The sequence below is a fragment of the Sus scrofa genome, chromosome 1 (genome assembly GCF_054392235.1).
Source record: "Sus scrofa isolate SSC_HxYL_T2T_F1_AM1 chromosome 1, Sscrofa_HxYL_maternal_Yorkshire_Landrace_v2.0, whole genome shotgun sequence".
In the NCBI taxonomy this organism is placed as follows: domain Eukaryota; kingdom Metazoa; phylum Chordata; class Mammalia; order Artiodactyla; family Suidae; genus Sus; species Sus scrofa.
Window position 1 is genome coordinate 93,515,590 of NC_139383.1, and position 25,765 is coordinate 93,541,354.

The window sequence follows — 25,765 nt, forward strand, 5'->3', positions numbered from 1 at the left end:
GGGCTGAGCTTAGTTTCCCGAGGAGAGTTTCACTTTCGCAAATGCAGCTGCCAGAAGCTACTTTGTGCCTTTTCTGAGATGGACCCTAGGTGGGTCCCTCCCAAAATGGTGGAAATGTGGGGTTCTGGGGCCATTGCACACAAGGCCTTTTCAGGCCCCATACGCCTTCTCCCCAAAGGAGAGCACGGTTGGAGTTGGTTTCCACCTCCAGCGACCACCAGCACAGCACCAGTGAACAGGGAGCAGGAGGCAGCCCAGACCCTCCTTGACCCAAGGGCAGGCACAGACCTAAGGGAGAAACCCGAAAGCGCTGCTTTCCTGAGCAAACACGCATTGGGGCTGAGCTTGGTTTCCCGAGGAGAGTTTCATTTTCACGAATGCAGCACCCAGAAGCTAGTTTTGTGCCTTTTCTGAGATGGGCTCTAGCTGGGTCACTTCCTAGCTTGCAAAGGGTGGGGTGGTGGAGCCAGGGCACACAAGGCCTTTTCTGGCCCCATCCGCTTTCTCCCTGAAGTAGAGCACGTTTGGAGTTGGTTTCCAGCTCCAGCGAGCACCAGCAAGCACCAGTGCCCAGTGATTAGGAGGCAGCCCAGACCTCCGTGGCCCTAGGGCAAGCACAGACCTAGGGGAGAAACCAGAAAGCGCTGCTTTCCTGAGCAAACTGGCATTGGGGCTTAGCTTGGATTCCCGAGGAGAGTTTCACTTTCGGGAATGCAGCTGCCAGAAGCTACTTTTGTGCCTTTTCTGAGATGGGCCCTAGGTGGGTCCCTCCCTAGCTGGCGAAAGCTGGGGTGGTGGGGCTAGTTCACACAAGGTCTTTTCGGGCCCCATCCACCTTCTCCCCAAAAGAGAGCACGTTTGGAGATGGTTTCCAGCCCCAGCGACCACCAGCAAAGCACCAGTGCACAGGGAGAAGTAGGCAGCCCAGACCGCACTTGTTCCTAAGGCAAGCAATGGGCTAGGGGAGAAACCAGAAAGCCATGCTTTCCTGAGCAAACACGCAATGGGGCTGAGCTTGGTTTCCCGAGGAGTGTTTCACCTTCATGAATGCAGCTACCAGAAGCTAGTTTTGTGCCTTTTCTGAGATTGGCCCTAGGAGGGTGCCTCCCTAGCTGGCGGAATATGGGTTGCTGGGGCCACTGAACACAAGCCGTTTTCAGGCCCCATCCGCGTTCTCCCCAAAGGAGAGCACGTTTGGAGTTGGTTTCCAGCTCCAGCGATGACCTACAAAGCACCAGTGCACACAGAGCAGGAGGAAGCCCAGACCCTCCTTATTCCTATGCAAGCAATGGGCTAGGGGAGAAACCCGAAAGCGCTGCTTTCCTGAGCAAACACGCATTGGGGCTGAGTTTGGATTCCCGAGGAGTGTTTCACGTTCGCGAATGCAGCTCCCAGAAGCTAGTTTTGTGCCTTTTCTGAGATGGGCCCTTGGTGGTTCCCTCCCTAGCTGGCGGAATTTTGGGTCCTGGGGCCAGTGCACACAAAGCCTTTTCAGGCCCTAACCGCCTTCTCCCCAAAAGAGAGCACGTTTGGAGTAGGTATCCAGCTCCAGCGACAACCAGCACAGCACCAGTGCCCAGGGAGCAGGAGGCTGCCCAGGCCCTACATGGCCCTAGGGCAAGCAGAGACGTAGGTGACAAACCAGAAAGCGCTGCTTTCCTGAACAAACACGCATTGGGGCTGAGGTTGGTTTCCCGAGGAGAGTTTCACTTTCGCGAATACAGCTGCTGGAAGCTAGTTTTGTGCCTTTTCTGAGATGGGCCTTGCTGGCTCCCTCCCTACCTGGCAAAGGGTTGGGTGCTGCGGCCAGTGCACACAAGGCCTTTTCAGGCCCCATCCGCCTTCTCCACAAAGGAGAGCACGTTTGGAGTAGGTTTACAGCTCTAGCGATAACCTGCAAAGCACCAGTGCCCAGAGAGCAAGAGGAAGCCCAGACCCTCCTTGGCCATAGGGCAAGCAGAGACCTAGTTGAGAAACCGGTAAGCACTGCTTTCCTGAGCAAACACGCATTGGGGCTGAGCTTGGTTTACCGAGGAGAGTTTCACTCTCGCGAATGCAGCTGCCAGAAGCTAGTTTTGTGCCTTTTCTGAGATGGGCCCTAGCTGGGGCCCTCCATAGCTGGCAAAGTTTGGGGTGTTGGGGCCAGTGCACAAAAGGCCTTTTCAGGCCCCATCTGCCTTCTCCCTGATGTAGAGTGTGTTTGGAGTTGGTTTCCAGCTTCAGGGACCACCAGCAAAGCACCAGTGCACAGGGAGCAGGAGGTAGCCCAGACCCTCCTTGTTCCTATGATGAGCAATCGGCTGGGGGAGAAACCGGAAAGCGCTGCTTTCCTGAGCAAACACGCATTGGGGCTGAGCTTGGTTTCCCGAGGAGAGTTTCACATTCAGGAATGCAGCTGCCAGAAGCTAGTTTTGTGCATTTTCTGAGATGGGCCCTTGGTGGTTCCCTCCGTAGCTAGTGAAAGGTGGGGTGCTTGGGCCAGTGCACACAAGGCCTTTTCAGGCAACATCCGCCTTGTCCCCAAAGGAGAGCACGTTTGGAGTTGGTTTCCAGCTCCAGCGGGCAGCAGCAAAGCACCAGTGCCCAGGGAGCAGGAGGCAGCCCAGAAAATAATTGGCCCAAAGGCAAGCATTGACATAGGGGAGAAACCGGAAAGCGCTGCTTTCCTGAGCAAACACGCATTGGGGCTGAGCTTGGTTTCCCGAGGAGAGTTTCACTTTCACGAATGCAGCTGCCAGAAACTAGTTTTGTGCCTTTTCTGAGATGGGCCCTAGGTGGGTCGCTCCCTAGCTGGCGAAAGGTGGGGTGGTGGGGCTAGTTCACACAAGGCCTTTTCAGGCCCCATCCACCTTCTCCCCAAAAGAGAGCACGTTTGGAGTTGGCTTCCAGCTCCAGCGACCACCAGCAAAGCACCAGTGCACAGGGAGCAGGAGTCAGCCCAGACCCTCCTTGTTCCTTTGGCAAGCACAGACCTAGGGGAGAAACCAGAAAGCGCTGCTTTCCTGAGCAAACACGCATTGGGGCTGAGCTTGGTTTCCCGAGGAGAGTTTCACTCTCGCGAATGCAGCTCCCAGAAGCTAGTTTTGTGCCTTTTCTGAGATGGGCCATAGCTGGGTCCCTCCATAGCTGGCAAAGTGTAGGGAGTTGGGGCCAGTGCACACAAGGCCTTTTCAGGCCCCATCCACTTTCTCCCCAAAGGAGAGCACGTTTGGAATTGGTTTCCAGCTCCAGCGACCACCAGCAAAGCACCGGTGCACAGGGAGCAGGAGGCAGCCAAGACCCTCCTTTTTCCTATAGCAAGCAATGGGCTAGGGGAGAAACCAGAAAGCGCTGCTTTCCTGAGCAAACATGCATTGGGGCTGAGCTTAGTTTCCCGAGGAGAGTTTCACTTTCGCAAATGCAGCTGCCAGAAGCTACTTTGTGCCTTTTCTGAGATGGACCCTAGGTGGGTCCCTCCCAAAATGGTGGAAATGTGGGGTTCTGGGGCCATTGCACACAAGGCCTTTTCAGGCCCCATACGCCTTCTCCCCAAAGGAGAGCACGGTTGGAGTTGGTTTCCACCTCCAGCGACCACCAGCACAGCACCAGTGAACAGGGAGCAGGAGGCAGCCCAGACCCTCCTTGACCCAAGGGCAGGCACAGACCTAAGGGAGAAACCCGAAAGCGCTGCTTTCCTGAGCAAACACGCATTGGGGCTGAGCTTGGTTTCCCGAGGAGAGTTTCATTTTCACGAATGCAGCACCCAGAAGCTAGTTTTGTGCCTTTTCTGAGATGGGCTCTAGCTGGGTCACTTCCTAGCTTGCAAAGGGTGGGGTGGTGGAGCCAGGGCACACAAGGCCTTTTCTGGCCCCATCCGCTTTCTCCCTGAAGTAGAGCACGTTTGGAGTTGGTTTCCAGCTCCAGCGAGCACCAGCAAGCACCAGTGCCCAGTGATTAGGAGGCAGCCCAGACCTCCGTGGCCCTAGGGCAAGCACAGACCTAGGGGAGAAACCAGAAAGCGCTGCTTTCCTGAGCAAACTGGCATTGGGGCTTAGCTTGGATTCCCGAGGAGAGTTTCACTTTCGGGAATGCAGCTGCCAGAAGCTACTTTTGTGCCTTTTCTGAGATGGGCCCTAGGTGGGTCCCTCCCTAGCTGGCGAAAGCTGGGGTGGTGGGGCTAGTTCACACAAGGTCTTTTCGGGCCCCATCCACCTTCTCCCCAAAAGAGAGCACGTTTGGAGATGGTTTCCAGCCCCAGCGACCACCAGCAAAGCACCAGTGCACAGGGAGAAGTAGGCAGCCCAGACCGCACTTGTTCCTAAGGCAAGCAATGGGCTAGGGGAGAAACCAGAAAGCCATGCTTTCCTGAGCAAACACGCAATGGGGCTGAGCTTGGTTTCCCGAGGAGTGTTTCACCTTCATGAATGCAGCTACCAGAAGCTAGTTTTGTGCCTTTTCTGAGATTGGCCCTAGGAGGGTGCCTCCCTAGCTGGCGGAATATGGGTTGCTGGGGCCACTGAACACAAGCCGTTTTCAGGCCCCATCCGCGTTCTCCCCAAAGGAGAGCACGTTTGGAGTTGGTTTCCAGCTCCAGCGATGACCTACAAAGCACCAGTGCACACAGAGCAGGAGGAAGCCCAGACCCTCCTTATTCCTATGCAAGCAATGGGCTAGGGGAGAAGCCCGAAAGCGCTGCTTTCCTGACCAAACACGCATTGGGGCTGAGCTTGGATTCCCGAGGAGGGTTTCACTTTCGCGAATGCAGTTCCCAGAAGCTAGTTTTGTGCCTTTTCTGAGATGGGCCCTTGGTGGTTCCCTCCCTAGCTGGCGGAATTTTGGGTCCTGGGGCCAGTGCACACAAAGCCTTTTCAGGCCCTATCCGCCTTCTCCCCAAAAGAGAGCACGTTTGGAGTAGGTATCCAGCTCCAGCGACCACCAGCACAGCACCAGTGCCCAGGGAGCAGGAGGCTGCCCAGACCCTATATGGCCCTAGGGCAAGCAGAGACGTAGGTGACAAACCAGAAAGCGCTGCTTTCCTGAACAAACACGCATTGGGGCTGAGGTTGGTTTCCCGAGGAGAGTTTCACTTTCGCGAATACAGCTGCTGGAAGCTAGTTTTGTGCCTTTTCTGAGATGGGCCCTAGCTGGCTCCCCCCTTACCTGGCAAAGGGTTGGGTGCTGGGGTCAGTGCACACAAGGCCTTTTCAGGCCCCATCCGCCTTCTCCACAAAGGAGAGCACGTTTGGAGTAGGTTTACAGCTCTAGCGATAACCTGCAAAGCACCAGTGCCCAGAGAGCAAGAGGCAGCCCAGACCCTCCTTGGCCATAGGGCAAGCAGAGGCCTAGTGGATAAACCGGTAAGCACTGCTTTCCTGAGCAAACACGCATTGGGGCTGAGCTTGGTTTACCGAGGAGAGTTTCACTCTCGCGAATGCAGCTGCCAGAAGCTAGTTTTGTGCCTTTTCTGAGATGGGCCCTAGCTGGGGCCCTCCATAGCTGGCAAAGTTTGGGGTGTTGGGGCCAGTGCACAAAAGGCCTTTTCAGGCCCCATCTGCCTTCTCCCTGATGTAGAGTGTGTTTGGAGTTGGTTTCCAGCTTCAGGGACCACCAGCAAAGCACCAGTGCACAGGGAGCAGGAGGTAGCCCAGACCCTCCTTGTTCCTATGATGAGCAATCGGCTGGGGGAGAAACCGGAAAGCGCTGCTTTCCTGAGCAAACACGCATTGGGGCTGAGCTTGGTTTCCTGAGGAGAGTTTCACTTTCAGGAATGCATCTGCCAGAAGCTAGTTTTGTGCCTTTTCTGAGATGGGCCCTGCCTAAGTCCCTCCATAGCTGGAGAAATTTGGGTGGTGGGGCCAGTGAACACAAGGCCTTTTCAGGCCCCATCCGCCTTCTCCCTGAAGTAGAGCACGTTTGGATTTTGTTCCAGCTCTAGCAGTGACCTGAAAAGCACCAGTGCACAGGGAGCAGGAGGCAGCCCCGACCCTCCTTGTTTCTATGGCTACCAATGGGCTAGGGGAGAAACCAGAAAGCGCTGCTTTCCTGAGCAAAGACGCATTGGGGCTGAGCTTGGTTTCCCGAGGAGTGTTTCACTTTCGCGAATGCAGCTCACAGAAGCTAGTTTTGTGCCTTTTCTGAGATGGGCCCTTGCTGGGTCCCTTCCTAGCTGGCAGAATGTGGGGTGCTGGGGCCAGTGCACACAAGGCTTTTTCAGCCCCATCCGCCTTCTCCCCAAACGAGAGCACGTTTCGAGTTGGTTTCCAGTTCCAGCGACCACCAGGAAAGCACCAGTGCCCAGGGAGCAGGACGCAGCCCAGACCCTCCTTGGACATAGGGCCAGCAGGACCTAGGGGAGAAACCAGACAGCGCTGCTTTCCTGAGCAAACACGCTTTGGGGCTGAGCTTCGTTTCCCGAGGAGAGTTTCACTCTCGTGAATGCAGCTCCCAAAAGGTAGATTTGTGCCTTTTCTGAGATGGCCCCTAGCTGGGTCCCTCCCTAGCTGGCGAAACTTGGGGTGGTGGGGCCAATGCACACAAGGCCTTTTCAGGCCCCATCCGCCTTCTCCCTGATGTAGAGCACGTTTGGAGTTGGTTTCCAGCTCCAGCGACCAGCAGCACAGCACCATTGCCCAGGGAGCAGGAGGAAGCCCAGACCTTCCTTGGCCATAGTGCAAGCACAGACCTAGGGGAGAAACCAGAAAGAGATGCTTTCCTGAGCTAACAAGCTTTGGGGCTGAGCTTGGTTTCCTGAGGAGAGTTTCACTTTTGCAAATGCAGCTTCCAGATGCTGTTTCTGTGCCTTTTCTGAGATGGGCCCTAGGTGGGTCCCTCCATAGCTGGCGGAATACGGGGTTCTGGGGCCAGTGCACACAAGGCCTTTTCTGACCCCATCCGCGATCTCCGCAAAGGAGAGCAGGTTTGGAGTTGGTTTCCAGCTCTAGCGATGACCTTCAAAGCACCAGTGCACAGGGAGCAGGAGGCAGTCCAGACCCTCCTTGGGCCTAGGCCAAGCAGAGACCTAGGGGACAAAGCTGAAAGCGCTGCTTTCCTGGGCAAAAACGCATTGGGGCTTGGTTTCCCGAGGAGAGTTTCACTTTCATGAATGCAGCTCCCAGAACCTAGTTTTGTGCCTTTTCTGAGATGGGTCCTCGCTGGGTCCCTCCCTATCTAGCAAAAGGTGAGGTGCTGGGGACAGTGCACACAAGGCTTTTCAGGCCCCATCCGCCTTCTCCCCAAAGGAGAGCACGTTTGGAGTTGGTTTCCAGCTCTAGCGATGACCTGCAGAGCACCACTGCACACGGAACAGGAGGAAGGCCAGACCCTCCTTGTTCCTATGGCAAGCACAGACCTAGGTGAGAAACCAGAAAGCGCTGCTTTTCTGAGCAAACACTCTTGGGGCTGAGCTTGGTTTCCCGAGGAGAGTTTCACTCTCACGAATGCAGCTCCCAGAAGCTAGTTTTGTGCCTTTTCTGAGATGGGCCCTAGGTGGGACCCTCCCTAGCTGGCAAAGTGTGGCGTGCTTGGGCCAGAGCACACCAGGCATTTTCAGGCCTCATCCGCCTTCTCCCCAAAGGAGAGCACGTTTGAAGTTGGTTTCCAGCTCCAGCGAACAGCAGCACAGCACCATTGCCCAGGGAGCAGGAGGCAGCCCAGACACTCCTTGTTCATATGGCGAGCAATTGGGTAGCGGAGAAACCATAAAGCGCTGCTTTCCTGAGCAAACACGTATTGGGGCTGAGATTGGTTTCCGGTGGAGAGTGTCATTCTCGTGAATGCAGCTCCCAGAAGCTAGTTTTGTGCCTTTTCTGAGATGGGCCCTTGCTGGGTCCCTTCCTAGCTGGCAGAATGTGGGGTGCTGGGGCCAGTGCACACAAGGCTTTTTCAGCCCCATCCGCCTTCTCCCCAAACGAGAGCACGTTTCGAGTTGGTTTCCAGTTCCAGCGACCACCAGCAAAGCACCAGTGCCCAGGGAGCAGGAGGCAGCCCAGACCCTCCTTGTTCCTGTGGCAAGCACAGACCTAGGGGAGAAACCAGAAAGCGCTGCTTTCCTGAGCAAACACGCATTGCGGCTGAGCTTGGTTTCCCCAGGAGAGTTTCACTCTCGCGAGTGCAGCTCCCAGAAGCTAGTTTTGTGCCTTTTCTGAGATGGGACCTAGCTGGATCCCTCCCTACCTGGCAAAGGGTTGGTGGCTGTGGCCAGTGCACACAAGTCTTTTCAGGTCCCATCCGCCTTCTCCCCAAACGAGAGCACATTTGGAGTTTCTTTCCAGCTCTAGCGATGACCGGCAAAGCACCAGTGCCCAGGGAGCAAGAAGCAGCCAGACCCTTCTTGGCCCTAGGGCAAGCAGAGACATAGGGGAGAAACCAGAGAGGGCTGCTTTCTTGAGCAAACACGCATTGGGGCTGAGCTTGGTGTCCCGAGGAGAGTTTCACTTTCGTAAATGCAGCTGCCAGAAGCTAGTTTTGTGCCTTTTCTGAGATGGCCCCTAGCTGGGTCCCTCCCTAGCTGGCAGAATGTGGGATGCTCGGGCCCATGCACACAAGGCCTTTTCAGGCCCCATCTGCCTTCTCCCTGAAGTAGAGCACGTTTGGAGTTGGTTTCCAGCTCTAGGGATGACCTGCAAAGCACCAGTGCACAGGGAGTTGGAGGCAGCCCAGACCCTCCTTGTTCCTATGGCAAGCAACGACCTAGGGGAGAAACCAGAAAGCGCTGCTTTCCTGAGCAAACACGCATTGGGGCTGAGCTTGGTTTCCCGAGGAGAGTTTCACTTTCACGAATGCAGCTGCCAAAAACTAGTTTTGTGCCTTTTCTGAGATGGGCCTTAGGTGGATCCCTCCCTAGCTGGCGAAAGTTGGGCTGGTGGGGCCCTTGCACACAAGGCCTTTTCAGGCCCCATCCGCCTTTTCCCTGAAGTAGAGCACGTTTGGAGTTGGTTTCCAGCTCTAACAATGACCTGCAAAGCTCCAGTGCACAGGGAGCAGGAGGAAGCCAAGACCCTCCTTCTACATATTGCGAGCAATAGGCTAAGGGAGGAACTAGAGAGCACTGCTTTCCTGAACAAACACGCATTGGGGCTGAGCTTGGTTTCCTGAGGAGAGTTTCACTTTCGCAAATGCAGCAGCCAGAAACTATTTTTGTGCCTTTTCTGAGATGGGCCCAAGGTGGGTCCCTCCATAGCTGGCGGAATACGGGGTTCTGGGGCCAGTGCACACAAGGCCTTTTCTGACCCCATCCGTGTTCTCCGCAAAGGAGAGCAGGTTTGGAGTTGGTTTCCAGCTCCAGCGAACACCAGCACAGCACCAGGCCCAGGGAGCAGGAGGCAGTCCAGACCCTCCTTGGGCCTAGGCCAAGCAGAGACCTAGGGGACAAAGCTGAAAGCGCTGCTTTCCTGGGCAAAAACGCATTGGGGCTTGGTTTCCTGAGGAGAGTTTCACTTTCATGAATGCAGCTCCCAGAACCTAGTTTTGTGCCTTTTCTGAGATGGGTCCTCGCTGGGTCCCTCCCTATCTAGCAAAAGGTGAGGTGCTGGGGACAGTGCACACAAGGCTTTTCAGGCCCCATCCGCCTTCTCCCCAAAGGAGAGCACGTTTGGAGTTGGTTTCCAGCTCTAGCGATGACCTTCAAAGCACCAGCGCACACGGAGCAGGAGGAAGGCCAGACCCTCCTTGTTCCTATGGCAAGCACAGACCTAGGTGAGAAACCAGAATGCGCTGCTTTCCTGACCAAACACGCATTGGGGCTGAGCTTGGTTTCCCGAGGAGAGTTTCACTTTCGCGAATGCAGCTGCCAGAAGCTAGTTTTGTGCCTTTTCTGAGATGGGCCCTAGGTGGTTCCCTCCCTAGCTGGCGAAAGTTGGGGTGCTGGGGCCAGTGCACACAAGGCATTTTCAGGCCCCATCCGCCTTCTCCCCAAAGGAGAGCACGTTTGGAGTTGGTTTCCAGCTCCAGCGACCAGCAGCACAGCACCATTGCCCAGGGAGCAGGAGGCAGCCCAGACCCTCCTTGGCCATAGTGCAAGCACAGACCTAGGGGAGAAACCAGAAAGAGATGCTTACCTGAGATAACAAGCTTTGGGGCTGAACTTGGTTTCCACAGGAGTGTTTCACTTTCACGAATGCAGCTGCCAGAAATTAGTTTTGTGCCTTTTCTGAGATGGGCCCTAGCTGGGTCCCTCCCCAGCTGGCGGAATATGGAGTTCTGCGGCCAGTGCACACAAGGCCTTTTCAGGCCCCATCTGCCTTCTTCCTGAAGTAGAGCACGTTTGGAGTTGGTATCCAGCTCCAGCGACCACCAGCACAGCACCAGTGCCCAGGGAGCAGGAGGCACCCCAAACCCTCCTTGGCCCTAGGGCAAGCAGAGGCCTAGGGGACTAAGCTGAAAGCGCTGCTTTCCTGAGCAACCACGCATTGGGGCTGAGCTTGGTGTCCCGAGGAGAGTTTCACTTTCACGAATGCAGCTGCCAGAAGCTAGTTTTGTGCCTTTTCTGAGATGGGCCTTAGCTGGGTCCCTCCCTAACTAGTGAAAGTTGGGGTGCTGGGGCCAGTGCACACAAGGCCTTTTCAGGCCCCATCCGCCTTCTCCTAAAAGGAGAGCACCTTTGGAGTTGGTTTCCAGTTCTAGCAATGACTTGCAAAGCACCAGTGCACAGGGAGCAGGAGGAAGCCCAGACCCTCCTTGTTCCTATGAAGAGCAATGGGCTAGGGGGAGAAACCAGAAAGACCTGCTTTCCTGAGCAAAAACGCATTGGGGCTGAGCTTGGTTTCCCGAGGAGAGTTTCACTTTTGCAAATGCATCTGCGAGAAGCTAGTTTTGTGCATTTTTTTAGATGGGCCCTAGGTGGGTCTCTCCCTAGCTGGCGAAAGGTGGTCTGGTGGGGCCAGTGCACACAAGGACTTTTCAGGCCCCATCCGCCTTCTCCCCAAAGGAGAGCACATTTGGAGTAGGTTTCCAGGTCCAGCGACCACCAGCAAAGCACCAGTGCCCAGGGAGCAGGAGGCAGCCCAGACCCTCCTTGTTCCTGTGGCAAGCACAGACCTAGGGGAGAAACCAGAAAGCGCTGCTTTCCTGAGCAAACACGCATTGCGGCTGAGCTTGGTTTCCCCAGGAGAGTTTCACTCTCGCAAGTGCAGCTCCCAGAAGCTAGTTTTGTGCCTTTTCTGAGATGGGACCTAGCTGGTTCCCTCCCTACCTGGCAAAGGGTTGGTGGCTGTGGCCAGTGCACACAAGTCTTTTCAGGTCCCATCCGCCTTCTCCCCAAACGAGAGCACATTTGGAGTTTCTTTCCAGCTCTAGCGATGACCGGCAAAGCACCAGTGCCCAGGGAGCAAGAAGCAGCCAGACCCTTCTTGGCCCTAGGGCAAGCAGAGACATAGGGGAGAAACCGGAAAGCGCTGCTTTCCTGAGCAAACACGCATTGGGGCTGAGTTTGGTGTCCAGAGGAGAGTTTCACTTTCGCGAATGCAGCTGCCAGAAGCTAGTATTGTGCCTTTTCTGAGATGGCCCCTAGCTGGGTCCCTCCCTAGCTGGCAGAATGTGGGATGCTCGGGCCCATGCACACAAGGCCTTTTCAGGCCCCATCTGCCTTCTCCCTGAAGTAGAGCACGTTTGGAGTTGGTTTCCAGCTCTAGGGATGACCTGCAAAGCACCAGTGCACAGGGAGTTGGAGGCAGCCCAGACCCTCCTTGTTCCTATGGCAGGCAACGACCTAGGGGAGAAACCAGAAAGCGCTGCTTTCCTGAGCAAACACGCATTGGGGCTGAGCTTGGTTTCCCGAGGAGAGTTTCACTTTCACGAATGCAGCTGCCAAAAACTAGTTTTGTGCCTTTTCTGAGATGGGCCTTAGGTGGATCCCTCCCTACCTGGCGAAAGTTGGGTTGCTGGGGCCAGTGCACACAAGGCCTTTTCGGGCCCCATCGGCCTTTTCCCTGAAGTAGAGCACGTTTGGAGTTGGTTTCCAGCTCTAACAATGACCTGCAAAGCTCCAGTGCGCAGGGAGCAGGAGGAAGCCAAGACCCTCCTTCTACATATTGCGAGCAATAGGCTAAGGGAGGAAATAGAGAGCACTGCTTTCCTGAACAAACACGCATTGGGGCTCAGCTTGGTTTCCTGAGGAGAGTTTCACTTTCGCAAATGCAGCGGCCAGAAACTATTTTTGTGCCTTTTCTGAGATGGGCCCTAGGTGTTTTTCTCCCTAGATGGCGAAAGGTGGGCTGGTGGTGCCAGTGCACACAAGGCCTTTTCAGCCCTCATCCGCCTTCTACCCAAAGGAGAGAACGTTTGGAGTTGCTTTCCAGCTCCATCGACCAGAAGCAAAGCACCAGTCCACAGGGAGCAGGAGTCAGCCCAGACCCTCCTTGTTCCTTTGGCAAGCACAGACCTAGGGGAGAAACCAGAAAGCGCTGCTTTCCTGAGCAAACACGCATTGGGGCTGAGCTTGGTTTCCCGAGGAGAGTTTCACTCTCGCGAATGCAGCTCCCAGAAGCTAGTTTTGTGCCTTTTCTTAGATGGGCCTTAGCTGGGTCCCTCCATAGCTGGCAAAGTGTAGGGAGTTGGGGCCAGTGCACACAAGGCCTTTTCAGGCCCCATCCACTTTCTCCCCAAAGGAGAGCACGTTTGGAATTGGTTTCCAGCTCCAGCGACCACCAGCAAAGCACCGGTGCACAGGGAGCAGGAGGCAGCCAAGACCCTCCTTGTTCCTATAGCAAGCAATGGGCTAGGGGAGAAACCAGAAAGCGCTGCTCTCCTGAGCAAACATGCATTAGGGCTGAGCTTGGTTTCCCGAGGAGAGTTTCACTTTCGCGAATGCAGCTGCCAAAAGCTAGTTTTGTGCCTTTACTGAGATGAGCCCTAGGTGGGTCCCTCCCAAAATGGCGGAAATGTGGGGTTCTGGGGCCATTGCACACAAGGCCTTTTCAGGCCCCATACGCCTTCTCCCCAAAGGAGAGCACGGTTGGAGTTGGTTTCCACCTCCAGCGACCACCAGCACAGCACCAGTGAACAGGGAGCAGGAGGCAGCCCGGACCCTCCTTGACCCAAGGGCAGGCACAGACCTAGGGGACAAAGCTGAAAGCGCTGCTTTCCTGAGCAAACACGCATTGGGGCTGAGCTTGGTTTCCCGAGGAGAGTTTCATTTTCGCGAATGCAGCACCCAGAAGCTAGTTTTGTGCCTTTTCTGAGATTGGCTCTAGCTGGGTCACTTCCTAGCTTGCAAAGGGTGGGGTGGTGGAGCCAGGGCACAAAAGGCCTTTTCTGGCCCCATCCGCCTTTTCCCTGAAGTAGAGCACGTTTGGAGTTGGTTTCCAGCTCCAGCGAGCACCAGCAAGCACCAGTGCCCAGTGATTAGGAGGCAGCCCAGACCTCCTTGGCCCTAGGGCAAGCACAGACCTAGGGGAGAAACCAGAAAGGGCTGCTTTCCTGAGCAAACAGGCATTGGGGCTTAGCTTGGTTTCCAGAGGAGAGTTTCACTTTCGGGAATGCAGCTGCCAGAAGCTAGTTTTGTGCCTTTTCTGAGATGGGCCCTAGGTGGGTCCCTCCCTAGCTGGCGAAAGCTGGGGTGGTGGGGCAAGTTCACACAAGGTCTTTTCAGGCCCCATCCACCTTCTCCCTAAAAGAGAGCACGTTTGGAGTTGGTTTCCAGCCCCAGCGACCACCAGCAAAGCACCAGTGCACAGGGAGCAATAGGCAGCCCAGACCGCACTTGTTCCTAAGGCAAGCAATGGGCTAGGGGAGAAACAAGAAAGAGATGCTTTCCTGAGCAAACACGCAATGGGGCTGAGCTTGGTTTCCCGAGGAGTGTTTCACCTTCATGAATGCAGCTACCAGAAGCTAGTTTTGTGCCTTTTCTGAGATGGGCCCTAGGTGGGTCCCTCCATAGCTGGCGGAATACGGGGTTCTGGGGCCAGTGCACACAAGGCCTTTTCTGACCCCATCCGTGTTCTCCGCAAAGGAGAGCAGGTTTGGAGTTGGTTTCCAGCTCCAGCGACCACCAGCACAGCACCAGGCCCAGGGAGCAGGAGGCAGTCCAGACCCTCCTTGGGCCTAGGCCAAGCAGAGACCTAGGGGACAAAGCTGAAAGCGCTGCTTTCCTGGGCAAAAACGCATTGGGGCTTGGTTTCCCGAGGAGAGTTTCACTTTCATGAATGCAGCTGCCAGAAGCTAGTTTTGTGCCTTTTCTGAGATGGATCCTCGCTGGGTCCCTCCCTAGCTAGCAAAAGGTGAGGTGCTGGGGACAGTGCACACAAGGCTTTTCAGGCCCCATCCGCCTTCTCCCCAAAGGAGAGCACGTTTGGAGTTGGTTTCCAGCTCTAGCAATGACCTGCAGAGCACCACTGCACACGGAACAGGAGGAAGGCCAGACCCTCCTTGTTCCTATGGCAAGCACAGACCTAGGTGAGAAACCAGAAAGCGCTGCTTTTCTGAGCAAACACTCTTGGGGCTGAGCTTGGTTTCCCGAGGAGAGTTTCACTCTCACGAATGCAGCTCCCAGAAGCTAGTTTTGTGCCTTTTCTGAGATGGGCCCTAGGTGGGACCCTCCCTAGCTGGCAAAGTGTGGCGTGCTGGGGCCAGTGCACACCAGGCCTCATCCGACTTCTCCCTGAAGTAGAGCACGTTTGGAGTTGGTTTCCAGCTCTAGCGATGACATACAGAGCACCACTGCACACGGAGAATGAGGAAGACCAGACCCTCCTTATTCCTATGGCGAGCAATAGGCTAGGGGAGATACCAGAAAGCGCTGCTTTCCTGACCAAACACGCATTGGGGCTGAGCTTGGTTTCCCGAGGAGAGTTTCACTTTCGCGAATGCAGCTGCCAGAAGCTAGTTTTGTGCCTTTTCTGAGATGGGCCCTAGGTGGTTCCCTCCCTAGCTGGCGGAATATGGGCTGTTGGGGCCAGTGCACACAAGGCCTTTTCAGGCCCCATCCGCCTTCTCCCCAAAGGAGAGCACGTTGGGAGTTGGTTTCCAGCTCCAGCGAACAGCAGCACAGCACCATTGCCCAGGGAGGAGGAGGCAGCCCAGACCCTCCTTGGCCATAGTGAAGCACAGACCTAGGGGAGAAACCAGAAAGAGATGCTTTCCTGAGCTAACAAGCTTTGGGGCTGAGCTTGGTTTCCCGAGGAGAGTTTCAATTTTGAAAATGCAGCTTCCAGAAGCTGGTTCTGTGCCTTTTCTGAGATGGGCCCTAGGTGGGTCCCTCCCTAGCTGGTGAAAGGTGGGGTGGTGGGGCCAGTGCACACAAGGCCTTTTCAGGCCCCATCCGCCTTCTCCCCAAAGGAGAGCACGTTTGGAGTTGGTTTCCAGCTCCAGCGACCACCAGCAAAGCACCAGGGCACAGGGAGCAGGAGGCAGCCTAGACACTCCTTGTTCATATGGCGAGCAATTGGGTAGCGGAGAAACCAGAAAGCGCTGCTTTCCTGAGCAAACACGTATTGGGGCTGAGATTGGTTTCCGGTGGAGAGTGTCATTCTCGTGAATGCAGCTCCCAGAAGCTAGTTTTTTGCCTTTTCTGAGATGGGCCTTGGCTGGGTCCCCCCAGAGATGGCAAAGGTTTTGGTGTTGGGGCCAGTGCACACAAGGCCTTTTCAGGCCTCATCCGCCTTCTCCCTGATGTAGAGCACGTTTGGAGTTGGTTTCCAGCTCTAGCGATGACCTGCAGAGCACCACTGCACACGGAGCATGAGGAAGACCAGACCCTCCTTATTCCTATGGCGAGCAATAGGCTAGGGGAGATACCAGAATGCGCTGCTTTCCTGACCAAACACGCATTGGGGCTGAGCTTGGTTTCCCGAGGAGAGTTTCACTTTCACGAATGCAGCTGCCAGAAGCTAGTTTTGTGCCTTTTCTGAGATGGGCCCTAGGTGGTTCCCTCCCTAGCTGGCGAAAGTTGGGGTGGTGGGGCCAGTGCACACAAGGCATTTTCAGGCCCCATCCGCCTTCTCCCCAAAGGAGAGCACGTTTGGAGTTGGTTTCCAGCTCCAGCGACCAGCAGCACAGCACCATTGCCTAGTGAGCAGGAGGCAGCCCAGACCCTCCTTGGCCATAGTGCAAGCACAGACCTAGGGGAGAAACCAGAAAGAGATGCTTTCCTGAGATAACAAGCTTTGGGGCTGAGCTTGGTTTCCCGAGGAGTGTTTCACTTTCACGAATGCAGCTGCCAGAAACTTGTTTTGTGCCTTTTCTGAGATGGGCCCTAGCTGGGTCCCTCCCCAGCTGGCGGAATGTGGAGTTCTGGGGCCAGTGAACACAAGGCCTTTTCAGGCCCCATCTGACTTCTTCCTGAAGTAGAGCACGTTTGGAGTTGGTATCCAGCTCCAGCGACCACCAGCACAGCACCAGTGCCCAGGGAGCAGGAGGCACCCCAAACCATCCTTGGCCCTAGGGCAAGCAGAGACCTAGGGGGCAAAGTTGAAAGCGCCGCTTTCCTGAGAAAACACGCATTGAGGCTGAGCTTGGTTTCCCGAGGAGAGTTTCACTTTCACGAATGCAGCTGCCAGAAGCTAGTTTTGTGCCTTTTCTGAGATGGGCCTTAGCTGGGTCCCTCCCTAACTAGTGAAAGTTGGGGTGCTGGGGCCAGTGCACACAAGGCCTTTTCAGGCCCCATCCGCCTGTTCCTAAAAGGAGAGCACCTTTGGAGTTGGTTTCCAGTTCTAGCAATGACTTGCAAAGCACCAGTGCACAGGGAGCAGGAGGAAGCCCAGACCTTCCTTGTTCCTATGAGGAGCAATGGGCTAGGGGTAGAAATCAGAAAGACCTGCTTTCCTGAGCAAACACGCATTGGGGCTGAGCCTGGTTTCCCGAGGAGAGTTACACTTTTGCAAATGCATCTGCGAGAAGCTAGTTTGTGCATTTTTTTAGATGGGCCCTAGGTGGGTTTCTCCCTAGCTGGCGAAAGGTGGGCTGGTGGGGCCAGTGCACACAAGGCCTTTTCAGGCCCCATCCGCCTTCTCCCCAAAGGAGAGCACGTTTGGAGTAGGTTTCCAGGTCCAGCGAACACCAGCAAAGCACCAGTGCCCAGGGAGCAGGAGGCAGCCCAGACCCTGCTTGTTCCTGTGGCAAGCACAGACCTAGGGGAGAAACCAGAAAGCGCTGCTTTCCTGAGCAAACACGCATTGCGGCTGAGCTTGGTTTCCCCAGGAGAGTTTCACTCTCGCGAGTGCAGCTCCCAGAAGCTAGTTTTGTGCCTTTTCTGAGATGGGACCTAGCTGGGTCCCTCCCTACTTGGCAAAGGGTTGGTGGCTGTGGCCAGTGCACACAAGTCTTTTCAGGTCCCATCCGCCTTCTCCCCAAAGGAGAGCACGTTTGGATTTGGCTTCCAGCTCCAGCGACCACCAGCAAAGCACCAGTGCACAGGGAGCAGTAGGCAGCCCAGACCGCACTTGTTCCTAAGGCAAGCAATGGGCTAGGGGAGAAACCAGAAAGCCCTGCTTTCCTGAGCAAAAACGCATTGGGGCTGAGCTTGGTTTCCCGAGGAGTGTTTCACCTTCATGAATGCAGCTAGCAGAAGCTAGTTTTGTGCCTTTTCTGAGATGGGCCCTAGGAGGGTCCCTCCCTAGCTGGTGGAATATGGGGTGCTGAGGCCAGTGAACACAAGGCCTTTTCAGACCCCATCCGCATTCTCCCCAAAGGAGAGCACGTTTGGAGTTGGTTTCCAGCTCCAGCGACCACCAGCACAGCACCAGTGCCCAGGAAGCAGGAGGCAGCCCAGACCCTCCTTGTCCCTAGGGCAAGCACAGACCTAGTGGAGAAACAGGAAAGCGCTCCTTTCCTGAGCAAACAGGCATTGGGGCTTAGCTTGGATTCACGAGGAGAATTTCACTTTCACGAACGCAGCTACCAGAAGCTAGTTGTCTGCCTTTTCTGAGATGGGCCCTAACTGGGTCCCTCCCTAGCAGGCAAAGGTTTGGGTGATTGGGCCAGTGCACACAAGCCCTTATCAGGCCCCATCCGCCTTCTCCCCAAAGGAGAGCACGTTTGGAGTAGGTTTCCAGCTCCAGCGATGACCTACAAAGCACCAGTGCACACAGAGCAGGAGGAAGCCCAGACCCTCCTTATTCCTATGCAAGCAATGGGCTAGGGGAGAAACCCGAAAGCGCTGCTTTCCTGAGCAAACACGCATTGGGGCTGAGCTTGGATTCCCGAGGAGGGTTTCACTTTCGCGAATGCAGTTCCCAGAAGCTAGTTTTGTGCCTTTTCTGAGATGGGCCCTTGGTGGTTCCCTCCCTAGCTGGCGGAATTTTGGGTCCTGGGGCCAGTGCACACAAAGCCTTTTCAGGCCCTATCCGCCTTCTCCCCAAAAGAGAGCACGTTTGGAGTTGGCTTCCAGCTCCAGCGACCACCAGCAAAGCACCAGTGCACAGGGAGCAGTAGGCAACCCAGACCGCACTTGTTCCTAAGGCAAGCAATGGGCTATGGGAGAAACCAGAAAGCCCTCCTTTCCTGAGCAAACACGCATTGGGGCTGAGCTTGGTTTCCCGAGGAGTGTTTCACCTTCATGAATGCAGCTAGCAGAAGCTAGTTTTGTGCCTTTTCTGAGATGGGCCCTAGGAGGGTCCCTCCCTAGCTGGCGGAATAAGGGGTGCTAGGGCCAGTGAACACAAGGCCTTTTCAGGCCCCATCCGCCTTCTCCCCAAAGGAGAGCACGTTTGGAGTTGGTTTCCAGCTCTAGCGATGACCTTCAAAGCACCAGCGCACACGGAGCAGGAGGCAGCCCAGACCGTCCTTGGCCCTAGGGCAAGCACAGACCTAGGGGAGAAACAGGAAAGCGCTGCTTTCCTGAGCAAACAGGCATTGGGGCTTAGCTTGGTTTCCCGAGGAGAGTTTCACTTTCACGAACGCAGCTACCAGAAGCTAGTTGTCTGCCTTTTCTAAGATGGGCCCTAGCTGGGTCCCTCCCTAGCAGGCAAAGGTTTGGGTGATTGGGCCAGTGCACACAAGCCGTTTTCAGGCCCCATCCGCCTTCTCCCCAAAGGAGAGCACGTTTGGAGTAGGTTCTAGCTCCAGCGATGACCTACAAAGCACCAGTGCACACAGAGCAGGAGGAAGCCCAGACCCTCCTTATTCCTATGCAAGCAATGGGCTAGGGGAGAAGCCCGAAAGCGCTGCTTTCCTGACCAAACACGCATTGGGGCTGAGCTTGGATTCCCGAGGAGGGTTTCACTTTCGCGAATGCAGTTCCCAGAAGCTAGTTTTGTGCCTTTTCTGAGATGGGCCCTTGGTGGTTCCCTCCCTAGCTGGCGGAATTTTGGGTCCTGGGGCCAGTGCACACAAAGCTTTTTCAGGCCCGATCCGCCTTCTCTCCAAAAGAGAGCACGTTTGGAGTAGGTTTCCAGCTCCAGCGACCACCAGCACAGCACCAGTGCCCAGGGAGCAGGAGGCTGCCCAGACCCTATATGGCCCTAGGGCAAGCAGAGACGTAGGTGACAAACCAGAAAGCGCTGCTTTCCTGAACAAACACGCATTGGGGCTGAGGTTGGTTTCCCGAGGAGAGTTTCACTTTTGCGAATACAGCTGCTGGAAGCTAGTTTTGTGCCTTTTCTGAGATGGGCCCTAGCTGGCTCCCCCCTTACCTGGCAAAGGGTTGGGTGCTGGGGTCAGTGCACACAAGGCCTTTTCAGGCCCCATCCGCCTTCTCCACAAAGGAGAGCACGTTTGGAGTAGGTTTACAGCTCTAGCGATAACCTGCAAAGCACCAGTGCCCAGAGAGCAAGAGGCAGCCCAGACCCTCCTTGGCCATAGGGCAAGCAGAGGCCTAGTGGATAAACCGGTAAGCACTGCTTTCCTGAGCAAACACGCATTGGGGCTGAACTTGGTTTACCGAGGAGAGTTTCACTCTCGCGAATGCAGCCCCCATAAGCTAGATTTGTGCCTTTTCTGAGATGGGACCTAGCTGGGGCCCTCCGTTGCTGGCAAAGGTTGGAGTGCTGGGGCCAGTGCACAAAAGGCCTTTTCAGGCCCCATCCGCCTTCTCCCTGATGTAGAGCGTGTTTGGAGTTGGTTTCCAGCTTCAGGGACCACCAGCAAAGCACCAGTGCACAGAGAGCAGGAGGTAGCCCAGACCCTCCTTGTTCCTATGATGAGCAATCGGCTGGGGGAGAAACCGGAAAGCGCTGCTTTCCTGAGCAAACACGCATTGGGGCTGAGCTTGGTTTCCTGAGGAGAGTTTCACTTTCAGGAATGCATCTGCCAGAAGCTAGTTTTGTGCCTTTTCTGAGATGGGCCCTGCCTAAGTCCCTCCATAGCTGGAGAAATTTGGGTGGTGGGGCCAGTGAACACAAGGCCTTTTCAGGCCCCATCCGCCTTCTCCCTGAAGTAGAGCACGTTTGGATTTTGTTCCAGCTCTAGCAGTGACCTGAAAAGCACCAGTGCACAGGGAGCAGGAGGCAGCCCCGACCCTCCTTGTTTCTATGGCTACCAATGGGCTAGGGGAGAAACCAGAAAGCGCTGCTTTCCTGAGCAAAGACGCATTGGGGCTGAGCTTGGTTTCCCGAGGAGTGTTTCACTTTCGCGAATGCAGCTCACAGAAGCTAGTTTTGTGCCTTTTCTGAGATGGGCCCTTGCTGGGTCCCTTCCTAGCTGGCAGAATGTGGGGTGCTGGGGCCAGTGCACACAAGGCTTTTTCAGCCCCATCCGCCTTCTCCCCAAACGAGAGCACGTTTCGAGTTGGTTTCCAGTTCCAGCGACCACCAGGAAAGCACCAGTGCCCAGGGAGCAGGACGCAGCCCAGACCCTCCTTGGACATAGGGCCAGCAGGACCTAGGGGAGAAACCAGACAGCGCTGCTTTCCTGAGCAAACACGCTTTGGGGCTGAGCTTCGTTTCCCGAGGAGAGTTTCACTCTCGTGAATGCAGCTCCCAAAAGGTAGATTTGTGCCTTTTCTGAGATGGCCCCTAGCTGGGTCCCTCCCTAGCTGGCGAAACTTGGGGTGGTGGGGCCAATGCACACAAGGCCTTTTCAGGCCCCATCCGCCTTCTCCCTGATGTAGAGCACGTTTGGAGTTGGTTTCCAGCTCCAGCGACCAGCAGCACAGCACCATTGCCCAGGGAGCAGGAGGAAGCCCAGACCTTCCTTGGCCATAGTGCAAGCACAGACCTAGGGGAGAAACCAGAAAGAGATGCTTTCCTGAGCTAACAAGCTTTGGGGCTGAGCTTGGTTTCCGAGGAGAGTTTCAATTTTGCAAATGCAGCTTCCAGATGCTGTTTCTGTGCCTTTTCTGAGATGGGCCCTAGGTGGGTCCCTCCATAGCTGGCGGAATACGGGGTTCTGGGGCCAGTGCACACAAGGCCTTTTCTGACCCCATCCGCGATCTCCGCAAAGGAGAGCAGGTTTGGAGTTGGTTTCCAGCTCTAGCGATGACCTTCAAAGCACCAGTGCACAGGGAGCAGGAGGCAGTCCAGACCCTCCTTGGGCCTAGGCCAAGCAGAGACCTAGGGGACAAAGCTGAAAGCGCTGCTTTCCTGGGCAAAAACGCATTGGGGCTTGGTTTCCCGAGGAGAGTTTCACTTTCATGAATGCAGCTCCCAGAACCTAGTTTTGTGCCTTTTCTGAGATGGGTCCTCGCTGGGTCCCTCCCTATCTAGCAAAAGGTGAGGTGCTGGGGACAGTGCACACAAGGCTTTTCAGGCCCCATCCGCCTTCTCCCCAAAGGAGAGCACGTTTGGAGTTGGTTTCCAGCTCTAGCGATGACCTGCAGAGCACCACTGCACACGGAACAGGAGGAAGGCCAGACCCTCCTTGTTCCTATGGCAAGCACAGACCTAGGTGAGAAACCAGAAAGCGCTGCTTTTCTGAGCAAACACTCTTGGGGCTGAGCTTGGTTTCCCGAGGAGAGTTTCACTCTCACGAATGCAGCTCCCAGAAGCTAGTTTTGTGCCTTTTCTGAGATGGGCCCTAGGTGGGACCCTCCCTAGCTGGCAAAGTGTGGCGTGCTTGGGCCAGAGCACACCAGGCATTTTCAGGCCTCATCCGCCTTCTCCCCAAAGGAGAGCACGTTTGAAGTTGGTTTCCAGCTCCAGCGAACAGCAGCACAGCACCATTGCCCAGGGAGCAGGAGGCAGCCCAGACACTCCTTGTTCATATGGCGAGCAATTGGGTAGCGGAGAAACCATAAAGCGCTGCTTTCCTGAGCAAACACGTATTGGGGCTGAGATTGGTTTCCGGTGGAGAGTGTCATTCTCGTGAATGCAGCTCCCAGAAGCTAGTTTTGTGCCTTTTCTGAGATGGGCCCTTGCTGTGTCCCTTCCTAGCTGGCAGAATGTGGGGTGCTGGGGCCAGTGCACACAAGGCTTTTTCAGCCCCATCCGCCTTCTCCCCAAACGAGAGCACGTTTCGAGTTGGTTTCCAGTTCCAGCGACCACCAGCAAAGCACCAGTGCCCAGGGAGCAGGAGGCAGCCCAGACCCTCCTTGTTCCTGTGGCAAGCACAGACCTAGGGGAGAAACCAGAAAGCGCTGCTTTCCTGAGCAAACACGCATTGCGGCTGAGCTTGGTTTCCCCAGGAGAGTTTCACTCTCGCGAGTGCAGCTCCCAGAAGCTAGTTTTGTGCCTTTTCTGAGATGGGACCTAGCTGGATCCCTCCCTACCTGGCAAAGGGTTGGTGGCTGTGGCCAGTGCACACAAGTCTTTTCAGGTCCCATCCGCCTTCTCCCCAAACGAGAGCACATTTGGAGTTTCTTTCCAGCTCTAGCGATGACCGGCAAAGCACCAGTGCCCAGGGAGCAAGAAGCAGCCAGACCCTTCTTGGCCCTAGGGCAAGCAGAGACATAGGGGAGAAACCAGAGAGGGCTGCTTTCTTGAGCAAACACGCATTGGGGCTGAGCTTGGTGTCCCGAGGAGAGTTTCACTTTCGTAAATGCAGCTGCCAGAAGCTAGTTTTGTGCCTTTTCTGAGATGGCCCCTAGCTGGGTCCCTCCCTAGCTGGCAGAATGTGGGATGCTCGGGCCCATGCACACAAGGCCTTTTCAGGCCCCATCTGCCTTCTCCCTGAAGTAGAGCACGTTTGGAGTTGGTTTCCAGCTCTAGGGATGACCTGCAAAGCACCAGTGCACAGGGAGTTGGAGGCAGCCCAGACCCTCCTTGTTCCTATGGCAAGCAACGACCTAGGGGAGAAACCAGAAAGCGCTGCTTTCCTGAGCAAACACGCATTGGGGCTGAGCTTGGTTTCCCGAGGAGAGTTTCACTTTCACGAATGCAGCTGCCAAAAACTAGTTTTGTGCCTTTTCTGAGATGGGCCTTAGGTGGATCCCTCCCTAGCTGGCGAAAGTTGGGCTGGTGGGGCCCTTGCACACAAGGCCTTTTCAGGCCCCATCCGCCTTTTCCCTGAAGTAGAGCACGTTTGGAGTTGGTTTCCAGCTCTAACAATGACCTGCAAAGCTCCAGTGCACAGGGAGCAGGAGGAAGCCAAGACCCTCCTTCTACATATTGCGAGCAATAGGCTAAGGGAGGAACTAGAGAGCACTGCTTTCCTGAACAAACACGCATTGGGGCTGAGCTTGGTTTCCTGAGGAGAGTTTCACTTTCGCAAATGCAGCAGCCAGAAACTATTTTTGTGCCTTTTCTGAGATGGGCCCAAGGTGGGTCCCTCCATAGCTGGCGGAATACGGGGTTCTGGGGCCAGTGCACACAAGGCCTTTTCTGACCCCATCCGTGTTCTCCGCAAAGGAGAGCAGGTTTGGAGTTGGTTTCCAGCTCCAGCGACCACCAGCACAGCACCAGGCCCAGGGAGCAGGAGGCAGTCCAGACCCTCCTTGGGCCTAGGCCAAGCAGAGACCTAGGGGACAAAGCTGAAAGCGCTGCTTTCCTGGGCAAAAACGCATTGGGGCTTGGTTTCCCGAGGAGAGTTTCACTTTCATGAATGCAGCTCCCAGAACCTAGTTTTGTGCCTTTTCTGAGATGGGTCCTCGCTGGGTCCCTCCCTATCTAGCAAAAGGTGAGGTGCTGGGGACAGTGCACACAAGGCTTTTCAGGCCCCATCCGCCTTCTCCCCAAAGGAGAGCACGTTTGGAGTTGGTTTCCAGCTCTAGCGATGACCTTCAAAGCACCAGCGCACACGGAGCAGGAGGAAGGCCAGACCCTCCTTGTTCCTATGGCAAGCACAGACCTAGGTGAGAAACCAGAATGCGCTGCTTTCCTGACCAAACACGCATTGGGGCTGAGCTTGGTTTCCCGAGGAGAGTTTCACTTTCGCGAATGCAGCTGCCAGAAGCTAGTTTTGTGCCTTTTCTGAGATGGGCCCTAGGTGGTTCCCTCCCTAGCTGGCGAAAGTTGGGGTGCTGGGGCCAGTGCACACAAGGCATTTTCAGGCCCCATCCGCCTTCTCCCCAAAGGAGAGCACGTTTGGAGTTGGTTTCCAGCTCCAGCGACCAGCAGCACAGCACCATTGCCCAGGGAGCAGGAGGCAGCCCAGACCCTCCTTGGCCATAGTGCAAGCACAGACCTAGGGGAGAAACCAGAAAGAGATGCTTACCTGAGATAACAAGCTTTGGGGCTGAACTTGGTTTCCACAGGAGTGTTTCACTTTCACGAATGCAGCTGCCAGAAATTAGTTTTGTGCCTTTTCTGAGATGGGCCCTAGCTGGGTCCCTCCCCAGCTGGCGGAATATGGAGTTCTGCGGCCAGTGCACACAAGGCCTTTTCAGGCCCCATCTGCCTTCTTCCTGAAGTAGAGCACGTTTGGAGTTGGTATCCAGCTCCAGCGACCACCAGCACAGCACCAGTGCCCAGGGAGCAGGAGGCACCCCAAACCCTCCTTGGCCCTAGGGCAAGCAGAGGCCTAGGGGACTAAGCTGAAAGCGCTGCTTTCCTGAGCAACCACGCATTGGGGCTGAGCTTGGTGTCCCGAGGAGAGTTTCACTTTCACGAATGCAGCTGCCAGAAGCTAGTTTTGTGCCTTTTCTGAGATGGGCCTTAGCTGGGTCCCTCCCTAACTAGTGAAAGTTGGGGTGCTGGGGCCAGTGCACACAAGGCCTTTTCAGGCCCCATCCGCCTTCTCCTAAAAGGAGAGCACCTTTGGAGTTGGTTTCCAGTTCTAGCAATGACTTGCAAAGCACCAGTGCACAGGGAGCAGGAGGAAGCCCAGACCCTCCTTGTTCCTATGAAGAGCAATGGGCTAGGGGGAGAAACCAGAAAGACCTGCTTTCCTGAGCAAAAACGCATTGGGGCTGAGCTTGGTTTCCCGAGGAGAGTTTCACTTTTGCAAATGCATCTGCGAGAAGCTAGTTTTGTGCATTTTTTTAGATGGGCCCTAGGTGGGTCTCTCCCTAGCTGGCGAAAGGTGGTCTGGTGGGGCCAGTGCACACAAGGACTTTTCAGGCCCCATCCGCCTTCTCCCCAAAGGAGAGCACATTTGGAGTAGGTTTCCAGGTCCAGCGACCACCAGCAAAGCACCAGTGCCCAGGGAGCAGGAGGCAGCCCAGACCCTCCTTGTTCCTGTGGCAAGCACAGACCTAGGGGAGAAACCAGAAAGCGCTGCTTTCCTGAGCAAACACGCATTGCGGCTGAGCTTGGTTTCCCCAGGAGAGTTTCACTCTCGCAAGTGCAGCTCCCAGAAGCTAGTTTTGTGCCTTTTCTGAGATGGGACCTAGCTGGTTCCCTCCCTACCTGGCAAAGGGTTGGTGGCTGTGGCCAGTGCACACAAGTCTTTTCAGGTCCCATCCGCCTTCTCCCCAAACGAGAGCACATTTGGAGTTTCTTTCCAGCTCTAGCGATGACCGGCAAAGCACCAGTGCCCAGGGAGCAAGAAGCAGCCAGACCCTTCTTGGCCCTAGGGCAAGCAGAGACATAGGGGAGAAACCGGA